At 39.4% G+C, this 23085-nt stretch overlaps 1 long non-coding RNA gene across 1 annotated transcript in view; it reads right to left on the bottom strand.

Annotated features, from left to right (window-relative positions):
* Positions 1-1220: 1220 nt before the first annotated feature.
* Positions 1221-23085, bottom strand: part of LOC134947556 (uncharacterized) — a 78097-nt gene continuing 56232 nt past the window's right edge. The window contains exons 2-4 of the long non-coding RNA XR_010182618.1: positions 3957-4031; positions 3684-3883; positions 1221-3086 (exon numbers count right to left, since the gene is read on the bottom strand). This is a non-coding gene — a long non-coding RNA (uncharacterized LOC134947556). The remainder of the gene's footprint in view (positions 3087-3683; positions 3884-3956; positions 4032-23085) is intronic.

Here is a 23085-nt window from a genome sequence, read left to right on the forward strand (position 1 = left end):
GTTTTGACGGCAAAGTTCAGAAATATGAATGAATAGACCATCGGTCAAATGCGGCTGTTTGTTCATACAACATGGGAATTTACTATTCATTCATATTTGGGTGTTTTCGGAATGCTCAATTGTGGTCGTATTTTTTTGGGATTCGTTAAAAAAAGCAGCAAAAAAATAGACCTGCTTTTTTCAGGCATGTTTACATGTGTTGCAACTTAAAAATCAATGATGGATGGCTGCTGGGTATGTTATTTAATATGTGTATGCCTTTGTATACTACGCAAAAATACACTGTGTTACTTATGTGTTGCTGTATCTTAACATGAAACACGTTACTATATCTGTCTTTCAGGTGATGGAGGATATGGCTGTTTCTCTTGGCTTCTAACTACATTGTCCCGACCTGATTCCCCTGCTGAACAAAATTACAATAATGCACATAAGTCCATACGGAATGTGATAGAAAGATGTTTTGGTGTGCTGAAATCTGGGTTTCGGTGTCTGGATAAGTCTGGTGGTCTTTTGTTGTATAGTCCCTTGAAGGTGACCCAAATTGTGTTCTGCTGCTGCTTTCTTCATAACATGTGTTTGCAACAAGATCTGCCACATGTTGATGAGTATGAGGAGGATGAAGAAAGCAGTCAGCAAGCAGAGGAGTTAGAGACATCTGGCGACACTTGGAGTACAGATGTAGGGAGGCAGGTACGGCAAGACCTCATAAATAGTCATTTTTAAGGTAAGTATGTGTTGTTTGTTTTATTTGTTGTGTAAACCTAAATATATTTGTAAACTCTTTAAAATAAATCATTAGTCAGAATGTGTCTGTCTCCTTGAGAGATACAAACATACCCTGGCTTTATGCAAAACAAATGCAGCATGTGTATTGTGTTTTTTTTTCCAATAAACATCAGAGTCACATGTATAAAGTCTGGAGAAGTCTTTAAGCAATTATAAATGGAAGTTATTAAAATCACACATTATCCTGATAGTTATCGAATATATTATTTACTTTAGGAATGTGTGCTACGTCTTAACGTAACACTTTGCCACATTTAATATCTTATCCATGCTGAATACATGTGTCCCTATGTGTGGTGTTCCATGGAATTTAAGGGACACAAACTTAGTCTCATCCAAAAAAAATTATATTTTCTGTTTGCTAGAGGAAACCTACAGATTTGTTATACAAAACACAGTAAACAAGATATATCCATTATTACACACATTAGTTTGGATTTTGAAATGTTTTATATTTCTTTTGTTATGCATCATATTTTAGAAGCAGATTACTCCTTTTTACCACACACAAACATGGCAGAACAATAATGTCAATCTTTTAAAAAAATAATGATCTCAATTTTGAAACAACATATTAGGACACTCTCTTCTAACACAATAGTGTTATTATTGTAATGTCGTCTATAGAAGAAATGTAAATAAGTAAAAATTCACATTGTAAGTTGTATGGATCATGAGTTCATCTGCATGGCTGCCAATTAGTAAAGCTGCAGGATATGAGACTGATTGGAATCAAGAATGATTCATTAGCTAATCAAATAATGTGGACTTATTTCTGCATGCTAAAGACATTCTGCATGGCTGCCAATTAGTAAAGCTGCAGGATATGAGACTGATTGGAATCACGAAGTATTCATTAGCTAATCAAATAATGTGGACTTATTTCTGCATGCTAAAGACATTCTGCATGGCTGCCAATTAGTATAGCTGCAGGATATGAGACTGATTGGAATCAAGAATTATTCATTAGATAATCAAATAATGTGGACTTATTTCTGCATGCTAAAGACATTCTGCATGGCTGCCAATTAGTAAAGCTGCATGATATGAGACTGATTGGAATCACGAAGTATTCATTAGCTAATCAAATAATGTGGACTTATTTCTGCATGCTAAAGACATGCTGCATGGCTGCCAATTAGTACAGCTGCAGGATATGAGACTGATTGGAATCAAGAATTATTCATTAGATAATCAAATAATGTGGACTTATTTCTTCATGATAAATACATTCTACATGGCTGCCAATTAGTACAGCTGCAGGATATGAGACTGATTGGAATCAAGAAGTATTCATTAGATAATCAAATAATGTGGACTTATTTCTGCATGCTAAGAACAATGTGTAGCTCAAAGAACATTGTCCTCCTCCAAAAAAATGCAAAGAATGTCAATAATCATTGTTACGAAAAAAGTCCTTTTGTTGTTTGTAACAGTTATAATTAATGATGTTGTTTAATTATTAAGGTGCTAAGTGGTATATATATATATATATATATATATATATATATACACACAATCATACACTTACTAACTTCTCATAACAGAAATCGGTATCTATATGTTTTATGTTTTTTTGGGCGGCTGCTTGGACAGGCCTTTGCCTTTACCACTGTTGTGTCGGCATGCTCTGGTGGAGTGCCTTGGTGGTGAGGACACAGGCGATATAATTGGAGTTGTCATACCAGAACTGCTGCTTGGTTGCTGTTGGTGCTGAAATCTGAGTGTTTCATTGAGGTTAGTGAGGGTGGCATTGAGTTCTCGTGTTGCAGCATTTTAATTTTCTAAAATTCTGGTGATAGATTCATTGATCATTTGATTGGTTTCTAAAATCTTGAGGTACCTTTGCTGTTGTCTGTGCTGTTCTTCTATTATGTGTTGTAAGTTGCCCATGACATGTGTAATGTCTGCCCGCCTGATTTCTGTGGTATTGGCAATTCTCGTGGTTGGTTCATTTTGGTGGCTGATATTTCTGCTGATTCTTCTGAGGTGAGATGGTAGGCTGGAAAATATTTGGGTCTGCCTACGCAGGCAATCCTGATTAGTTGCCTGCTGTGTAGCCCAATTATCCCAAAACACTTGATCAGGGCCTTGTGCTACTGGTGTTGTTGGGCTGTGTTGTGGTGGCGGTGGTGGTGGTGGTGGTGGTGGTGGTTGTGTGTTTTGCTGTGGTGGTGTACTCACAGGTGGTGGGGGGCTATTTCCTTCAATTACTGGCAGCATTTGTAAAATTATTGTCTCATCCATGTCACTGTGTAGCTGGTGTTGCGTAGGGATGCTGGTAGCAGTACTTGTATCTGGAAGAACAATGATTTTGAGGTTAGTTATCCATATGTTTGAAAAATGACTCCAAAGCAAGAAACATGGAACACATGTATTTGAATGGTGATTGTAGATATCCTGCATAGCAACAACATCACTCATAACTTAAATACATACATATGCCTGTTTGTGGCAAATGTGGCTGGTTACTTCATTGTGAAAGCAAGCACATGAGTTGTATGGTATATCAGACATACTCCACCATAAAAACACATTTGTAAACATAATGTGTTGCCTTTTACTGTGTAAACCAAAAACATAGTAATGTTTTTGCATGCTGGAGGCAATGTTAGTTAAAACGCACATGTTAAACTGAGGATTACAGCCTTACTATTTGACAAGCTTACACATGTGTTTATGTTGCAGCATCTTCCAGACAATCTGCTACTGTATGGCTGAAGTGGACATACATATCTTTACTGGATGTTGAAAAGGCAATTTGGCTTTGGGTCCATTGGATGTTTTTTTGACTTCGGTAAGTATGGGTGGTTTGCCTGGTTGTCCAGTTTATGAGTATAATTAAATAGATCATTAAGAGATGACTAATATAGTATTTTGTTATAGATTCTTACTCAGTGTGGTTGGCGTCTTGGAGGTGTGTCCAAAATTTGGAGTGGTGGGACCGTAGAAACTGCAGACAATCTTCGTGGTGGGGTAGCCTGCAGTGATTGGGAGTGGCCATCAGACCTGGCTTTCTTTGTAGGGACATGTTTCCATTTTTTGTGTGGTTCAGGAGGCCGCCTTCTGCTGCTCAAGACTTCTATTGAGGGACCTAGTATTTAAAGGAAAACATTTGTATGGCCATTCCTTTACAAACATAACCTGTACTACAATGGACACTTTACCTGCTTCCGCAGCGTTATCATCATCAGATTTTATGGGACTGACTGTAGGGCGAGCAGTAGTGCTTTTTTACAACACTGTAAAAAATGAAACAAATAAAATAACACATTTAATCATGCAATTGTTGTAAAATCCAGCCATTATGATTATAGACAGTACACAAAAAAAATTGTATGTTTTTTTTTTTAAATAATTTTATAAACATCATTTATTCTGATATTGCAAATACACACACACATTAGTAACACATCAATATTGCTCAATAGCCATATGCACTATGGAAAGTGCAACACAGGAAATAATGTAGAGGCCACAGACATAGGACACAATTATAAATACATACACTAACAATCCAAATCACACACATCTTGCTTTTATTATCTAATGTACATAATGAAAGATGGAATATGGAAAATCCTCTGTGATGTGCCACTACAAACACACACTAGCACAATATCTGCAAAAAATAAAGAAAAGCATTGTATAGAAATAATAACCATCATAATAGTACTGTAACTAAGTCAGCAGTGTTATGTCTGGGTACAAATACAGCCTCAACAGAGCCACCAAATGTGTTTGCTTTAAACATGATTACATTCTAGCCTAATTAAATAACACGTTACTGGTTTAAAAGTGTCTTAGCACTACTCCAGCCTCTAACATGTCCACCACTGTTTTGTGAACATTGCACATGGATAACTGCATAAAAAAACAGAGTCCAACTTTAAAAAACTAAAATGTGCTAAAGGACAATATTACTGCTTTACAATTCTATGACACACAAACTCACAAATACACACGCTAAATGTAATGTTAAAATACCACATCACATACAATACTGTTCTATGGTACATTGGCTTTTGTACAAAACATTATCCAAAACTATGTATTTGCTGACGCGCACTTGAAGATGATAGTAATGTGCTACGTCACATGACACACATTTTCAATATACTGTACATTAATACATAACCAATGTAATACAATGTTATGAAGAAAACACATGCTCACCATCCTTCCTGGGCCGATCGGAATCACGGACATGGGTTGCTGACACTACTTCAGGAGGTATTAAACTCCGCATGGGCTCCTCATAGTCCAGATATCTGGCAATAAAGGGAGGTCCACCACCGGTTTTGCGAGCCGAGTTCGCCTCCTTGGCCATTTTGGACTTCACACGGCTCTTAATGTCATAGTACCGTTTGCGGCACATGTCCTCCGTCCGCTTGACCACCCCCTCACTATTTACAGCAGCAACAACTTTTGCCCACAACAATGTTTTCTTCCGTGTTGGCACCTTGGCGGACTCAGGCCTAAATAGCTGCAACTGATATTTCATCAGCTCCCGCACCAATGCCACATTTTCAGCATAACTAAATTTTACATTTCGCCTTAGTAGTGGTGCGTGGCTGCGGAGCTGCATGACTATCACTGTCACTTGAGGCTGCAGCAGCAACCTCACCCACCTCCTCCACCTCACTAACCTCACTCTCACTCACCTCCTCCACCTGACCAACCTCCTCCCCCTCACTCACACCCTCCACCTCACTCACCTCAGCCACCTCTGAGTCAGACATAATTGTGTGCTTAAACAATTAACACTGAAAAATATTAAGACAAACAACACACTCCTCCACTACGACTACACAACACACACACACGCACACACACACACACACAAACACTGACAAGGGACTGCAAATAAAAAAACTAGGACAAAAAATAAGACAAACCCTCCAAAAAAGACTACAAGAATGACAAGACTACTTTCAAACACAATAATACACTCTGAAATCGCTACAAAAACTCCTCAGAAAACCAACTACTCACCAACCTCCACAGCACAACCTCTATCCTCACCACTAACTAAACCCACAAGGTCATCAGACTTAGCTTTTAGTAATATGTTTTTTAATTCTGACAGAAAGGGGGTACTTGTATTAGATTGCAGGAGCATATAGTATTCTATGTCGTTGAGCTGTCTATGTGCTTCTGCAATATAGTCAGCTCTAGACTGTAGGACTATCCCCCCCCCCTTTATCTGCCTGTTTTATAACCAGTAAGGGATCATCTTTTAAGATTTTAATTGCATTTGTCTCTGTTTTAGTTAGATTTTGCATATGATAAACTGTTGATCGTCTTTTATTTTGTTCGTTTTTTTGACATAATGTTTTAAAATCTTTCAAAATTTTATTATAGAAAACAGTAATGGCTGCACTTTTATGTTCCAAAGGAAAAAAATAGATTTCCTTTTGAACTTAGGACATATCGATTTAGAGTTGTTAGTAGTAATATCAAACAATGTTAGTTCTGTATTGTTACTCTCTTGAAATAACTCCTCCAATGTCAAAAACAACAGAATATCCGCAGACCAACTAATAGAGATCATGTAGACTATCAATATGGGCATCGGGCTGAGGATAATCGTAGTGAGCATCTAGGGGATTTTCCCAGGCAGAATACTTTCCACCACCCCAATCCTTACAAAACCCTGTCAAATCACACTCCAAAAAGGAACAGAGAAAATGAGGATGTAGAGGTGGAAGAAAGAGATCTAAGAAAAGCAAGGTACAGATAGACAGTAGAGGGATCTATAACCGTAAAAAAAGGCCTAAGTTTTGTTCCGACTAAGGAACCCAATATTTTTGAGTTATTTGTTGATTTAAATAAATTCACTAGAGATCTTTGTAGGAAGCGTTATTTTGCCACCAAAAAGTTAGATAAATGTCATCCAACTGAAGAAATTTTTCCTATCATTTTGGATGAATCAGATAATGCAAGTCTTCTGACACTGGAGGAGTTATTTCAAGAGACTAACAATACAGAACTAACATTGTTTGATATTACTACTAACAACTCTAAATCGATATGTCCTAAGTTCAAAAGGAAATCTAATTTTTTTCCTTTGGAACATAAAAGTGCAGCCATTACTGTTTTCAATAATGAAACTTTGAAAGATTTTAAAACATTATGTCAAAAAAACTAACAAAATAAAAGAAGATCAACAGTTTATCATATGCAAAATCTAACTAAAACAGAGATAAATGCAATTAAAATCTTAAAAGATGATCCCTTACTTTTATAAAACAGGCAGATAACGGGGGGATAGTCCTACAGTCTAGAGCTGACTATATTGCAGAAGCACATAGACAGCTCAACGACATAGAATACTATGTGCTCCTGCAATCTAATCCAAGTACCCCCTTTCTGTCAGAATTAAAAAAACATATTACTAAAAGCTAAGTCTGATGACGTGATCTCCGAAGATGAGTATTATTTTTTGTTACCCTCACATCCCATCACTCCAATTTTTTATCATTTACCTAAAATTCATAAAGATTTGTTACATCCACCCGGGAGACCTATTATTTCGGGAGTATAATCACTTTCTTCTAATTTATCTCACTTTGTGGACTTCCATTTACAGGGTCACATCGCCACTTTAAAATCTCACATTAAAGACACTTATCATATATTACAACAAACCATTGGCAAAGGTTGGACTAAAGACTGGGTTTTTTTAACCCTGGATGTCCAATCTCTGTATACCAACATACCACACCAAAAAGGTATTGACTCTGTCAAATATTATTAAGACAGAGATCCTGGAATCAAACCAGGGCGACGTGACTTTGTACTGGAGGCTATTCTTTTATTTTGACTCACAATTATTTTTTGTTTGATGAATGTTTTTATTTACAGCGTCTTGGGACGGCCATGGGGACCAGGTTTGCACCCAGTTTTGCCAACCTCTATATGGGCCACTTCGAGGAGGAGTACATCTAGAGCGGCCCATATAGAGAGAACCTGGTCCTCTATGCCGTTACATAGACAATTTATTTATTTGGAATGGGGGTCACCAACAAGCACTTAATTTTGTTAATTTTTTAAATGATAACACTTATAATTTAAAGTTCACTCACAATTTTGATTTATTAACTACTCATATTCTAGACATCACGTTCTCAATTTGTAATAATAAGATCATATCAACTAATTATTTTAAACCAGTAGGTGCTGGGAATTATCTGCATTACTCAAGTGGACATTATAAACCGTGGATAAAAAATATTCCAAGGAATCAAATTACTAGAATTAGACGTAACTGTTCGGAGGATTCAGCATTTCAGTTACAAGTCGAGATCCTTCTAAAACAGTTTTGCGAGAGGGGTTATCCAACACATATATTAGAAGATTCCCGGCTGTTTGCCAACTCTCTTATGAAAAATAATTTTGGTAAATTAAACAATAACAAAGATTATTATCTTGGGACTCAAAAGTTTAAAACCAAGACAAAAATTACACCTACAGTAGACTCTATGAAATTTATCTCTAAATGTAATAATAAATCAAATGACATAAAAAAGATCGTTCTAGTGAATTATGAAATAATCAAACAAGATCCCATACTGAATAAGTGTTTAGCAGAAAAACCCATGATTATCTTCAGAAGAAATACCAATCTGAAAGAGATATTAGCTCCTAGTCATCTAAAAACAATAGATATAGATGTAAATTCCACCTGGTTACCAAAGAAACCCTTAGGTAGTTTTAGATGTAATACGCTTGACATGCAAATTTATTAAAAATAAAACATCATCTGTTACCTCTACAGTTAATGGTAGTACTTTTTCGATCAAACAATTTATCAACTGTGACTCAGAATACTGTGTTTATTTGTTACAATGTTCTTGCTCTCTCCAATATGTAGGAAGAACCACCAGATCGATAAAATCCAGATTTAGGGAACATAGACGGAACATTATTAAGAAACTTCAAACTCATAGTGTATCCCATCATTTTTCTAAGGTACATAATAGTGACCCAACATCTCTTTCCATTTTGGGCTTGGAGCAATTTTCCAGCACTAAAAGGGGAGGAGATAGGTTCCGGAAACTATGTATAGGGGAATCCTCATGGATTTTCAAGTTAGATACCTTATACCCTAATGGTCTCAATGAAGCCTTGGACTATTCATGTTTAGAGTGAATAAATAGTTGAATTTGCCTACTTGATCCTTATTTGCACATCTAGAAAGCTCTAGGTGGTTTTTCTGCTATATATATATGCTCATAAATAAAATTATATCAATATGACAGAAATACATGTGAGGTAGTGGATCCAATAGTAATTGTCTAGATGATAGAGTAATATTTAGATGATTGAGTAATATTGTACAGTCCTTCATAACACTTGGGATATGGTTATAAACAAGTTAAAATTCACAGTTTATAGATCACCTAGTAATAGGTGGTTGTTAGCATTATAATTTTTTATTTACTTTGTATTATCTGTTAGATAAATTAGGTAATTTTTATGATAGGTAACTATTAGACCTTTATAATGTTTATTTATTTTTATATGTACACATATAAGTATATATACGTAATTGTATGTGTGTGTGTATATGTCTATATCCTTTTTTTACTTATATATTTAAATGTTTCTTCTTTTTTTATTCTTTTTCTGCTATAATAATTTTGCCATAATAATTCTATGTGGAGTGACAGCTAAAATGGGATGAAGATTCATAGCTCTTTACCCACTCATTTATACCATTACATGCTTTTCTTTTGTTTTATTTTTTATATATATTATTTATTTATTTATCTATACATGAAATTACATCTGGATGGTTTTCCATCTGTAACTAATTTACTGAGAAAAATACCTCTACTAAAAAACCTATTAGTTTGTCGTTAGTAGTGAAGTATTAAAGAGATTCAAATGTGAAACACTAGTATTTTAAAGGTCTCTGTTTTAAATAGAGTATCGCACACTCAGTAACAAAGTGATAATTTAATTCAGAAGGGCTAATTTAAGAAAACATTGTGTTTTATTATGTGATCGATTAGCTTTAATTAAACCAATAATTAAACCAATATCTTTATCTCTGAATATATTTATTTAGATTGGCTCAGTATGTACTTAATATTTAAAACATTTTATGTTTTTATAATGAGCTATGTTTCTATGGAAATGGTTTAGTAAAGATAAATCTGCTTATATATGGCTTTAATAACATAATAAATGGATACAGCTGATGTGATTGAAGTCATTACACAAGTATAGATTCTGGATCTGAGAGAGAGGAGGCATTCGTCTTGAGGAAGTCTCCGGTTGCTAGGAGATGAAACGCGTCGACGCATACCCTCCTGTCTGGCTCTTCAGTAGATGCAATACCTGCTAATCAAGTTCGCTCACGGCTCTCCATAGCCACGGCTCACTACCGCACATCACCCGCCGGATATTCCAGCTGGTGCCTATCCGCTGATCAAGACCGCTCACGGCTCCCTGCAGACGTACTGCATTACCGCAGGACAATCTTTGCCATCCACCGGGTGAATTCCACTGGCCTCCGCCGTGAGGTCTAATATCTGTTGTCCGGAGAAAGCCCTCTGATGGCTGCTCACAGCGCTATCTGATCAGCATTTATTATTACGTTTCTGGAGCGGTGAAGTGCCTTCTAATGGAGCAGTAGCTATATATTACATTCAACAGCTATACGAGTAAGCATTACCTGCATACGTGCACAATTCTTTATAAAGGACCCTGTTTGCAATTTATTTCAGGAACCAGCACGTGGTTAATTATATATTGCAATCTTTTAATGCTGCTTATTACGATACTGTGATCACTCATTGCGGGACATTTATCTAAATATACACTGGGACGCCGGTGCTTTTTATTTTACCACCTACTAATAGAACCAAAGAATTAGTCTTCATTGTTTGATATATATTGTTTTATTAACTGTTTTATCATCTGTTGCTCTCGAGATAGAGCAAACAATTTGTTGCAGATTGCATGTTGAACGCTTGTCACATTTGTTGCTTTTAACAGATTCAATATAAATTTGTTTATACATACTTGAGTCCTACTGAGTCAATTACTCTCTGTGACAGACTGCACACTTCTGTTTGATACAGTGTTACCTAGCGCAGAGTAACTTTTCTTTCTGTATAGTTTCTATTTGGTGGCAACCTAGCAAGTTGCTTTTGCTCAGCTGCTGTTAATCACTAAATCTATATTGAGCTATATCTAATATTAAGCGCCGGATAATAACAAGTCGTTGACAATTTGTCTCGATTTGTTTTTTGTTAATTGTTCTGCATGTGTCTTAGCAGCACGGCCGTGACAAAAAGCCGTCCGGTATTTTGCCGGCCGGTGCTGCCCGAAGCGTGTGTAATACCCCTTACACAGCGGCATCCATGGGCAGCTGTCCTCTTCCCGCTCTTCGGCCCGCCTCCTGACTTGCCCCTCCTGGCTTGCTTGCCCGCCGGCGTGTCCTGGCTCCCCCTCCTCCCCTTCATTAGTACTCTTCTCAGGGGAGGAGTTTGGGGTAATTACGCGTTTGCGTCATGACATCACGATGCAAACGCATCATTACATGAATCTCCGTCCCCCCGAGCAGAGTAGGAATGAGGAGGGGGAGCACCGAGAGAGCCACCAAGAGCTGCGGCGGGCACCCCACTTGAATGCATGCCTCGCCCGCTGCAAGAAATGGCTCAGCACTAGACACACAATTAAGCTATACAGGGAGACACACACACACACACACACACACACTGTACACTACAGACACACTATGATGATATACAGGGAGACACACACACTGCACACTACAGACACACAATGAGGCTATACCAGGAGACATACACACTACACATTGAGTATATACCGGGAGATTCACACTGCACGATACTGATACACAATGAGGCTATACCAGGAGACACACATACTGCACACTACACATTGAGGATATACAGGAAGAGACACACATGGAAGCTCACATGGAAGACACACACCTCCACTCACTCTCACCTTAAAAACTACAGCAGAGTGCACTGCAGTCTCACGGACTGGGCCGGCCCTGGACCTACAGCAACTCCTCCTCTGTCTTCTCCCTAGCACAGCAGCAGAAGCACCAGTGGGGACGGGATGTACTAAAGGGAAAATGCGGTAAAACCCACTAAGACCTCACCGCCGGGATTACGCCACCGGGTGTATCGACATCTTTTGATGACGACACCCTATAGAAGCCTATGGGCTTCTTACCACCGCCGCATCCCACCGCCGACCTGCGCCGCTCACGATGACCTATGTCTCCCCGGCCCCACTCTTCCTTCTCCCTCGCAGCACAGCCTTGTCTCCTTCCAGCTGCAGGGGGGAGAAGGAGGAGCATGGGGACTCCCTGCACACGTCACCTCCCGGGGCTGGGAGGTGACAGAAGCCACCACACACCCTGTCCTGCGGACCATCACTGATAGCAGAACACACCTGGTATCGCTTTGCGATACTAATCGCATATGTTAGTACATATACGACTAGCATCATTGCGATGACCCGCGATCATTGACAGTACATCCCACCCTGAGTGAGCACTGGCAGCAGGCTGAGACCCGTTTAGGCCCCGATCCCTGGCTCCGTTTAGGCCATGCCCCCAGCAGACATTATGCATCCCTGTTAAGACTCCAGAGTGGCTCCTGGAAGCCTGGTTGCCAGCTGGCGTTTTGAGCCAGCCTGACCAGTATGCGGGCCGCCTTAGTAAGCATGGGACTGGCCACCCGGGAATCTACTCAGTGGACCAGTCCACCCCTGCCTACACTGTAGCCACTGTCTGAAAGCCAGCGCAGCGCAACACACTCGGCTGCCACACAGAGCACTTTTAGTTTTGAATTTCCCAGTAGTGCAGTGAATAAATTAGATGATGTCACTGAGCTCTTACAGCTGCCTCTAGCACAGCACTGACCTTATTAAACTCTGTACTTAGAGCAGTGTCAGAGCTAATAATCACACAGCATGCCCCCCCCCCACACGCACACACACCACCACAAAACTCACCCACCCCGCTGTATAACATAAACACTGCTCATGCACCGATTGAATTCTCGTTTAGACTACCACACATGGGTCCCACACACCGCACTTGGAAATTTCCTGCATATCTATTCCAATCAGAAAAATGTAGGGAATACTTAAAGCGTAACTGGTTAGACTATGTTGATAACAACATTGCCTACTGGGATGACCCGATCCTTTTCTGGGAAGCATCGAAGTCTGTGATGCGAGGTAGTATCATCTCATATGTATCTGGTCGTAATAAAATCCAAAAAGACCAATATCGTTCCCTCTCCCATACGCTGCAGACTGCGTTTGCTGAGTATGTGGCAGATCCTTCGGAGGACAAACTCACTATATACAATCAAGCTAAATCTGTATTGGAAAATGTCCTACTTTCCCAAGCTCAATCGCGTCTAGATTTCAAGAAAAATAAATATTACAGATGGGGTGCCAGGACGGGACGTTTGTTGGCCTCATTAACTAAAGGCTATAAACGAAGAAACCATATCATTTCTATTAAAGAGACTGGGACTTCCCCTTGTCTGACACGAACATCTGATATATCAAGGGCCTTTCATGACTATTATTGTAATCTGTACTCCGCTAGACCATCGACCCCAGAGTCCTTAGATGATATCATCAGAGAGGCCAATCTGCCTAGTCTAGTCCCAGATCAAATTGACCTTTTAGACTCGGAAATTACCGAGGAGGAAATAAGGTCGTCAATCTCTTCCCTACATACTTGTAAAGCCCCGGGACCAGATGGCTTCTCGGGAGAATATTTTAAAATCCTGTCTACTGACGTTGTACCGGCTTTACTAGAACTGTATCGCACTATTCATAAAAAATGCCCGTACTATCCCTCTTTTAATGCTGCCTTTACTACCCTTATTCCGAAACCCGACCGCGACCCTACACTGCTGGGTTCCTATCGTCCCATTACTCTACTAAATGTGGATTTTAAAATTCTATCCAAAATTATGTCCTCTCGATTACAATTATTCTCCTCCTCCCTTTGCTCATCTCACCAACTAGGTTTCACCCGAGGCAGACAATTAGTTAAGGGTATTCGTACAGCCATTGCCTCCATTATTGCTTCCAACAATAATCCCACCGTTCCCAATATGCTTCTGAGCCTTGACGCTCAGAAAGCTTTTGATACAGTATCCTGGCCCTTTTTATTTAAAGTTCTATCGACTCGAAACTTCGGTCCAAATTTTATTAATCTTATAAAGTTCTTCTATAGCTCCCCCACGACTTTCCTCTTAGTAAACGGCACGAGAAGTGACCCTATTGTTATGTCTAGAGGTACCCGCCAGGGCTGCCCTTTATCTCCCCTACCTTTTAATTTGTCCCTTGACCCCTTACTTCGTATAATTGATTCCTGGCCAACCTTGAAAGGTATATCGGTGGGTTCGATAGAAGTGAAACTCACTGCATTTGCGGATGATGTTCTGATTCACATGTCCAATCCTAAACATTCCCTCAAACCACTGCTAGAATTGCTTGATAGGGTGGGATATCTTTCTGGCTTTTTTATTAATTTTGAAAAATCTAGTGCACTTTATCTGAAACAAGGCTTTTATAGGCCCTTGTGGGCGGCACAACTACCTTTGAATTGGGCTAAAAAGAAACTCACATATTTGGGTGTTCTCCTTCCCAAAAACATTGCAGATCTCTATGATATTAATATTGGGAAAACACTTTCTAAAATTACAGGGGATCTTGAGGCGATGGTCCATTTACAACTCTCCTTTTTAGGAAGGACGAATATAATTAAAATGATATATTTCCCAAAACTCCTTTACCCATTACAAGTTTTCCCCCTTTTGTTGTCTAGACAAGACCTCTTACAGATAACATCGGCCTTTAGGAAATTTATTTGGAATAATAAGCGCGCGAGAATTGGTCTATTTAAATTAGGTCAGCCTAAAACCAATGGGGGAGTCAACTTTCCAGACATTCTGACGTATAGTTACGCTTCCCACGTTCGCTATATTAAAGACTGGTTGTCTAGTACTCAAACCTACACTGATTCACTTCTCGAACAAAATTTCATTCCTCATGTGTCCCTGATAGCTTTTCTACACCTAACTGATGCTGAGATTTCCACTGACTTAACTAATAATCCCCTCCTAATGACTACGAGGAAAGTTTGGCTATCCCTGAGGCATAAATATAAATTACACAAACACATATCTATCCATTTACCTTTTCTACACAATCCGGGTTTTCAAAATGGAGAGGCCGCCTATCCTTTCCGTGACTGGAAATCGTTAGGAATTTGTAATATAGGACAGCTCATTAATCCTGGATCCCATAAACCATTCACATACGCGGAGGCCCTATCTAAATACCCATATATTGGCCCCCAGAACTTTGCTTTTTTCAAGCCCAACATTATGCTAGCAAAATTTCCAGACTGTTACCTGCGACTGACTGGGATAACCAACTGGACCGAATACTATTGCGACCGGAACAATCCAAAGGTGCCATTTCATTTTACTATACACAACTCCACACTATACTAGACCATTCTGCATATAAAACTGGTATAGCCCAATGGTTAGAACATTTTCCTAACCTAGATGTTGATGGGTTACTGCACATGCTACATTTTTCAATAGCTATGTTCCCTGCTGCTAAATACACAGAAATATATCTTAATATCTTTCACAGATCTTATATTTCTCCCCACAGAGGTTTTTTAATAGGCCTATTGAACGATCCTTCCTGTCCCAAATGTGGCCATCAATTGGCAGATCTTTACCACTGTTTTTGGGCCTGCCCACTCTGAAGAAGGTTCTGGTTAGCAGTATGGCGCTTTGCCTCCCAACATTTAGTGAACTACAGCCCTTTTACACCGGAATGGGCTATATTTGGTATCATACCCCCTGGTATTAGAGCTCCCAAACCCGTTAAAAAATTACTTTTAGCAATTTCATCGGCAGCCAGAAAAGCTGTTTTGCACATGTGGGTTCATAGTTTTGTCCCGACTCTAGAAATGTTCAGGGAAAAGCTATTCTTTATTTGTCATATGGATTGGTTGGAGGCCTCACTTCAAAAAGAATCTCGCACCGAATCCTTCTTCGCAACATGGGAAAGTTTTATTGAAACACTTCCTACTCACACCAAAGAGGCCATTAGCTTTTGTTTTCGTAGCACACTCTGGTATGAAACTAGGATTTTTCTTAAAGACCCTCCCATCACTCTTGTTAGCGCTAGTTAGTGGTTGTGGCATGTTCCCATCTCTCGGAAGGTTCATGGCGTATCTACAGATGCTATTTGCTATTTTATAATATTGTACAAATTATTCTTATTTGTGCTCCTCCTTATACCATGCACTATGTTTTGTATCTATTACATTATGTCTTTTCTGTTATTATCCACAATGTTCCTGTACTTATTGCTATTTTCTTTAAAGAAATGCTTCAATAAAGAAAGAAATGTTTAAAAAACATAAACACTGCTATTTCCCCTAACACACAAGAATTTCAGTTAGCGAGCAGGAGGTGGCCATGTTTGTACACCCAAGTGAAGCCACTGTACACACCCCCTGCCAGGGCAGTAGGGAGCCTGGCCGGGCTCAGGTTTTTTTCAGGGTGTGTGGCCTAATCACAGAAGGCATGGTCATGCACCCTTAAAAAAAATACAGAAAAAATTGTATTTTAAGTGCCTCCATGGCCACACTGCAGCCCAGCACATCAGCTTGTGCTGGGCTGAGGATAAGAGCTACAGCTGCTGCTGCCATGTAAGTGGGAAGGGGCCCAGGGCCCCCCACTGGGCCTCTCCATCAGACCTGGGCCCAGGTAATTTGTACCCTCTCTCCCCTCTCTCGACACCACTGCCCCCTGCAGGCAGCTATGTACTGCGCAGGCGCAAAAAAATTAAATTCCCTATCTCTATAATGGGGCATATTTTGCTAAATTTAAAAAAAACCTGTAACTTTCTGAAAAACCTTAACCCCAAAAGGCACTACACTGTCACAAGCTCTATCTAACAAAACAAACCCCAAGTCTTAATTCATCCTCTACCTTGAGTTATGCCTTCCCAAAAATCCCCTCATAGACTACATTAGAAAACCTATCCAATTAGCCAAACAGGAAGTCGCAGAAAAAATGACAGTTTAAACTTTAGACTGCTCCCAATTACTAATTTTTAAATATTTCACCCTAAAATTTGCCACACAGCACCGGGCAACAGTTCTATGTGTCAATGCCAATTTCATCTCAGTACTTCCAACCACTTTTGATGTGTAGCCCCTCAAATACCATGCCCCCATCTCAGAAGTTCCCTATGGGAGAATTCCGTTTATTCGATTCAGCCTTACTATAAGGACACGACCGTGCGCTTATAATACACACCACTTTGTAGCATAACGTGAATAACGGACATTACTGTGCTGTGTAATGTGAGTAAGGGACGCAACTATGTGGTGTCATTTGAATTTCGGCCCTATTGAATGGCCACGCCCCTTTTTGGCACAAGCGCCTTCAATATTTCAAATATGGGGGGGAGGGGGGCACCAGTCCTTTACTTTGCCAGTGTGTCTTATTGAATGGCCATGCCCCTTTTTGGCACAAGCGCCTTCAATATTTCAAATATGGGGGGGAGGGGGGCACCAGTCCTTTACTTTGCCAGTGTGTCTTATTGACAGGTGTCGGGATACCGATGTCGGTATTCTGACTGATGGCATCCCAAGCGCTGGGATCCTGATACCAATCCTTTTATACAAGTACCCGATTCCAATGAGCTGCCCCAGGATCCCCACAATCTAAAGCACAAAACTACATTCTGCGCTCCTCTGTGCTCTGCTACCTGAGGCCCAACGAGATGTCTTTCTCCAACTTAGTACTATTCCTATCTTTATTTTCTCTCCCAACACTAGCCATTATGAAAAAAAACAATTAATGCAGACATTAAAGAAAAAAAGAAAAAAGATAGAACAAACACAGTCACACAACACAAACACACATACACACACACACACACACACACAACAGAGAACACACATAAAACAGAGAACATTTAAATAAAAAAGGCAACGATGAATAAATTGTTAACATACAAACCTGCACTAGACAAAATACAGGCTCAAAGAAAAGTAGTAATTAATAAGAAATTGACACCAGTTCATCAATCTGTCCTATCCTCTCCCTGCACTCTCAGCTGCCTATAACTCCTGCTATTTCTATTAACTATTATTAAGCAGTAGGCAGCTTTATATAGAGCTGGTGAGGTACTTTTGCATGTTTTTTGATAGGTGTGAAAACAGCAAACCAGAAAAATGCAATTTCCAATAATGCCAGCATTTTCTTAAAATGTATGTCAGTTTGGTGTATTTTGGCAGTTAAAAATCACCATATAGCACCACCCATGTTCTCAATTTAAGGCACAGATTTATCAAGCCTTGGAGAGTGATAAATTGCACGGTGATAAAGTACCAATCAAACAGCTCCTGTCATTTTTCAAACACAGGGGTCTATGTACTAAGCCTTGAAGAAAGATAACGTGGATGGAGATAAAGTACCAACCAATCAACTCCTGTTATGTTACAGGGTGTGTTTGAAATATGGCAGCTAGGAGCCGATTCGCTGGTACTTTATCTCCGTCCACTTTATCTCTTTCCAAGGCTTAGTACATAGACCACATAGTCTTTAACATGGCAGTTAGGAGCTAATTGGCTGGTACTTTATAACCGTGTATTTTATCACTCTCCAAGACTTGATATATCTGGGCCTAAGTTTTAACCAAACCACTCAAACCCTAAATCTGTTCTGGATTATCTCAAGGAGGTAACTGTAAAACAATTAGATCTGCAGAGGGCCGGTTTATCTAGGTAAACAGAGGTCCAATAGCTTTGCCAAAAGAATGATGTCTAAAATGTGGTAATTGTTGAAGTAGAAGTACGCTACTGTGCATACTTCCTATTGGTTCCTTCAAGGAGGGGTTATTACCTAACCAAGATGGCTGCAGAACCTATAACTACTCATGTGTGGCGCCATTTAGTCACTGTGTTAGAATGAAACTATCCAGATACATACATCAGCTGGTGCGCTGTATACCACCCAGCTCCACACAAACTCTGCTCCATGTTCAGTGCATATAATAGTAAGTATGGCTTTACTACTGCTACCAATAATGAACCATATTACTGGTTAAGCATTTGGGCTGTTCCTAGTGTCAAAGCATCCGTGGGTGTACACTAACTCTCCCATACCACTGCTACTTGTGCACACGTTTTTCAACAGTAATATGCAGTTGACAAAAGTGACAAATTATTCTTACTTTTACTACTCCCAAACATCAGAGACAAATGTCACCTTCTGCTTTTTCCTAAAACCACAATACGTATTTCTTAGTTTTTGCAATAAAAACGATACCACAAACATGAACTTAAAAGGCTCCTTGTTGTAAGGGAACAAAAAGATCAAATGCCAGTTTCTGTAGTTTCACCAGATGCTCAGTTTGACATAAATATACAGTTAAGGGAAAATACTGTGTTTGTTTGCCCATTTCAGAAGTTTGGCAGTGCCTGAATGCTATCATACTGTACCTAGTAGACAGATTATTTTTCTATATTAACATACAGTATGTAAGATATGCAATATTATTTATTTACAATACAGTATAAGAATTGAATATTATTACAATGATTCACTGACGATCACAAACAAAATAGGGACACATTTATCAAGTGATAATTTGGTTAAACTACGTGTTTTGGGGCTAATTAAAAACAGTTTGTGTGAGTTATTGAAGCACAACTAGAATATTACTGCATTTTTCAAAACCAACATGCTACAATTGTCCATGTCAATTTTATACATAAAAAATCTTAAATTGCCCGAAGAAGTGGATATTTACATGAAATGGTTAATTATTTATAATGTTGACATGGTAAGACAATGTATTGGCATATCCATCGTGTCATTCAGCATGTTGACATATGATCACTGACATTCAGCATGTCAAAACTGATGAAATGTCAACATGGTGAGAATGTCAACCAACTATACATTTCCAACGTATTCCTAATGCTAATCCGTCGTAAGTCAACATGTTGTCCATGTCAACATTTTCAAGATGTCAATATTTTAACAATGTCAGCATCATAACATGGGTGTTTTGTTCAATTTAACTAAAAAATTTAAGTTACATAAGTGGCCTTTTGTGCGCACTGCAGCACACTGCCCCTGGCATAGCGCGGGGGGGGGGGGGGATCCGGTGGGCCTACTGAAGTCTATGGGAGCTGGCCAGCAATGCATATGAGGTGGTATGCTGCACTGCGTTTGCATCACGATCCCGGTAGCAGGACACATCTGTAACAAATTGGTCTACTTTTAAACTAATAGTTTGCTGTCACACAGCAAAGAAGTTGTCGTATCTGTGAGAGAGAGGTGAAACTATCAAAAACTTTCTTGGACAGTCCAAGGTCTAAGTTCCCCTTACACCCTTTTAACTCAAGTAGTACGTTTTATTTTTTATTAGTACAGTCTCATTTTTTAATAGCCAGTTGAATACATTTATGCAATGAGAAGTCTTGTTACCTTATTTATTGAACCATCCTCGTGTTTACAAAATAAATATATATATATATATATATATATATATATGCAATAGGGGTAGGGCGCCACATGTGCATGTAAACAACAATTGTATAAAAAATCACTATTGATTTATAAAGAACACTCCCTTAATATTATAGGGTGTCAGCTAGCCCCTAAGTATTAAGCATAGGTAAAATGCTAATAGAAAGGATATAGATATAGGGATAGGGGTACAGCGACCAGTGGTGTTTAAATTGTTATTTAGTGAAAAAGAAGGATTAAGAATATGGAGATTGATAATAAAACTAAAAAAATTCTTCTTTATATTACTTATACATAATGAGGCAAACCCATTTTCTTAAAAAGTATAAAATATAACAATCATTTTATTCTGAATACAGAGGTTGAGACCGACAATAATATATAAAAACAATTCAAGGAAAACATTTAAATACTATATGAGAAGTGTAACGATAAAAATAACACTAGGGTAAAAAATAGGAGGTACAAAATTGGAGGTACAAAAATTGTCCGTGGTTAAGTCTACAGTGGGTACAACTGCCTTTTTTAGGACACTGAGGACACTTTTTCTGACGTCTCTGTATCGTCTTGGTATCGCCTGCCTAGTGAAGTGGAACCTAGATGGTATTTGGTACCGGGGACACACTACCTCCATCAATTCTCTAAGTCCCACTGAACTAATGGCGGATACCGGACGCACGTCTAACACCAACATAGCTGTCAAGGCCTGAGTTATCCGCTTTGCAACAGGAGGACTGCTGTCATATTTCATCTTCCTCACAAAGGACTGTTGGACAGTTAATTGCTTAGTTGAAGTAGTAAAAGTGGTCTTACAACTTTTCCTCTGGGATGACAATTGTCTCCCAGCAGCAACAACGACAGCGGCAGCAACAGCAGCATTAGGCGTACCACTCAAGGATACTCCGGAGGAATCCGGATTAGGAGAGGACTCCTCAGTCTTGCCAGTGACATGGCCTGCAGGACTACTGAAGTTGCTGACTGAGGAGGAAGTTGACGTTGAGGGAGTTGGTGGCTTACAGGAGCTTGGGTACAAGAGGAAGAAGGTATTTAGGTGTCAGTGGACTGCTTACGCTCTTACCGAAAGTTTTACAACTTGACACTCACTTCTGATAAATGCACAGCAGGTGACGTATAAAGGAGGATATTCCTAGGTGGTTAACATCCTTACCCCTACTTATTACAGATTGACAGAGGCAATACACGTCTTGACACCTGTTGTCCGGAGTTGTGGAGAAATAATTCCACACTGAAGAGGTGGCTTTTTTGGTATTTTGCCCAGGCATCACAATGGGCTTATTAATCCCCTATACAACAGGTGTCTCCCCCGTTGCCTGATTTAAACAAACCACATCACCATCAGAATTCTCATCATCAACTTCCTCCTCAGTGCCAGCAACACCCATATCCTCATCCTGGTGTACTTCAACAGTGACATCTTCAATTTAAATATCGGAAACTGGACTGTGGGCACTTGCAGAGGGCGTGCAAATGGTGGAAGGAGCCACCTCTTCCCATCCAGTGTTGGGAAGGTCAGGCATCGCAACCGCCGACACACTTGGACTCTCCTTGGGGATTTGTGATACCATCTTAGAATGCACAGTTCTTTGCTGTGCTTTTGCCAACTTAACTCTTATCATTTTTCTAGCGGGAGGATGAGGGCTTCCAATGTCGTAAAGGGCATATTGGAAAGTTTACGTTTCTCCTCAGACCATTTAAATTTATTTTTTTGGGTCTTTTTACTGAACTTTGGCTTTTGGGATTTTACATGCCCTCTATTATCACATTGGGCATCGGCCTTGGCAGACGACGTTGATGGGATTTCATTGTCTATGTCATGACTAGTGGCAGCAGCTTCAGCACTAGGAGGAAGTGGTTCTTGATCTTTCCCTATTTAATCCTCCAAATTTTTGTTCTCCATTATTTTTCTGGAGTTATGTAACAATATGCGGTACAGGAGAGCGTACCTCTACACCACACAGGGAAAACCCTGTGAAAATTATTTGGATTAAATATTAATAACCCCTTTATTTGGAGTAAATAATATACAGCACAGGACAGCACCACTGAACTTATATGGCAGCACCACTGGACTGGACTTATACGGCAGTACCACTGGAATTATATGGCAGTATGACTGGACTTATACGGCAGTACCACTGGGCTGGATTTATATGGCAGTATCACTGGACTTATAAGCCAGAACCACTGGAATTATATGGCAGTATCACTGTAATTATACGGCAGTATCACTGGAATTATATGGCAGTACCACTGGACTTATATGGCAGTACCACTGGACTGGATTTATACGGCAGTATCACTGGACTTTTACGCCAGTACCACTGGAATTATATGGCAGTATCACTGGAATTATACGGCAGTACCACTGGATTTATACAGCAGTAGCAGTGGACAAGATTAATACAGCAGTATTACTGGAGTTATACGCCAGTACTACTGAAATTATACGGCAGTATCACTGGAATTATACGGTAGTATCACTGGAATTATATGGTAGGATCACTTAAATTATACGACAGTATCACTGGAATTATACAGCAGTACCACTGGACTTATACGGCAGTACCACTGGACTGGATTTATACTGCAGTTTCAATGGACATATACACCACTACCACTGGAATTACACGGCAGTATCACTGGAAATATATGGCAGTATCACTGGATTTATACG

The sequence above is a fragment of the Pseudophryne corroboree genome, chromosome 8 (assembly GCF_028390025.1).
Source record: "Pseudophryne corroboree isolate aPseCor3 chromosome 8, aPseCor3.hap2, whole genome shotgun sequence".
In the NCBI taxonomy this organism is placed as follows: Eukaryota; Metazoa; Chordata; class Amphibia; order Anura; family Myobatrachidae; genus Pseudophryne; species Pseudophryne corroboree.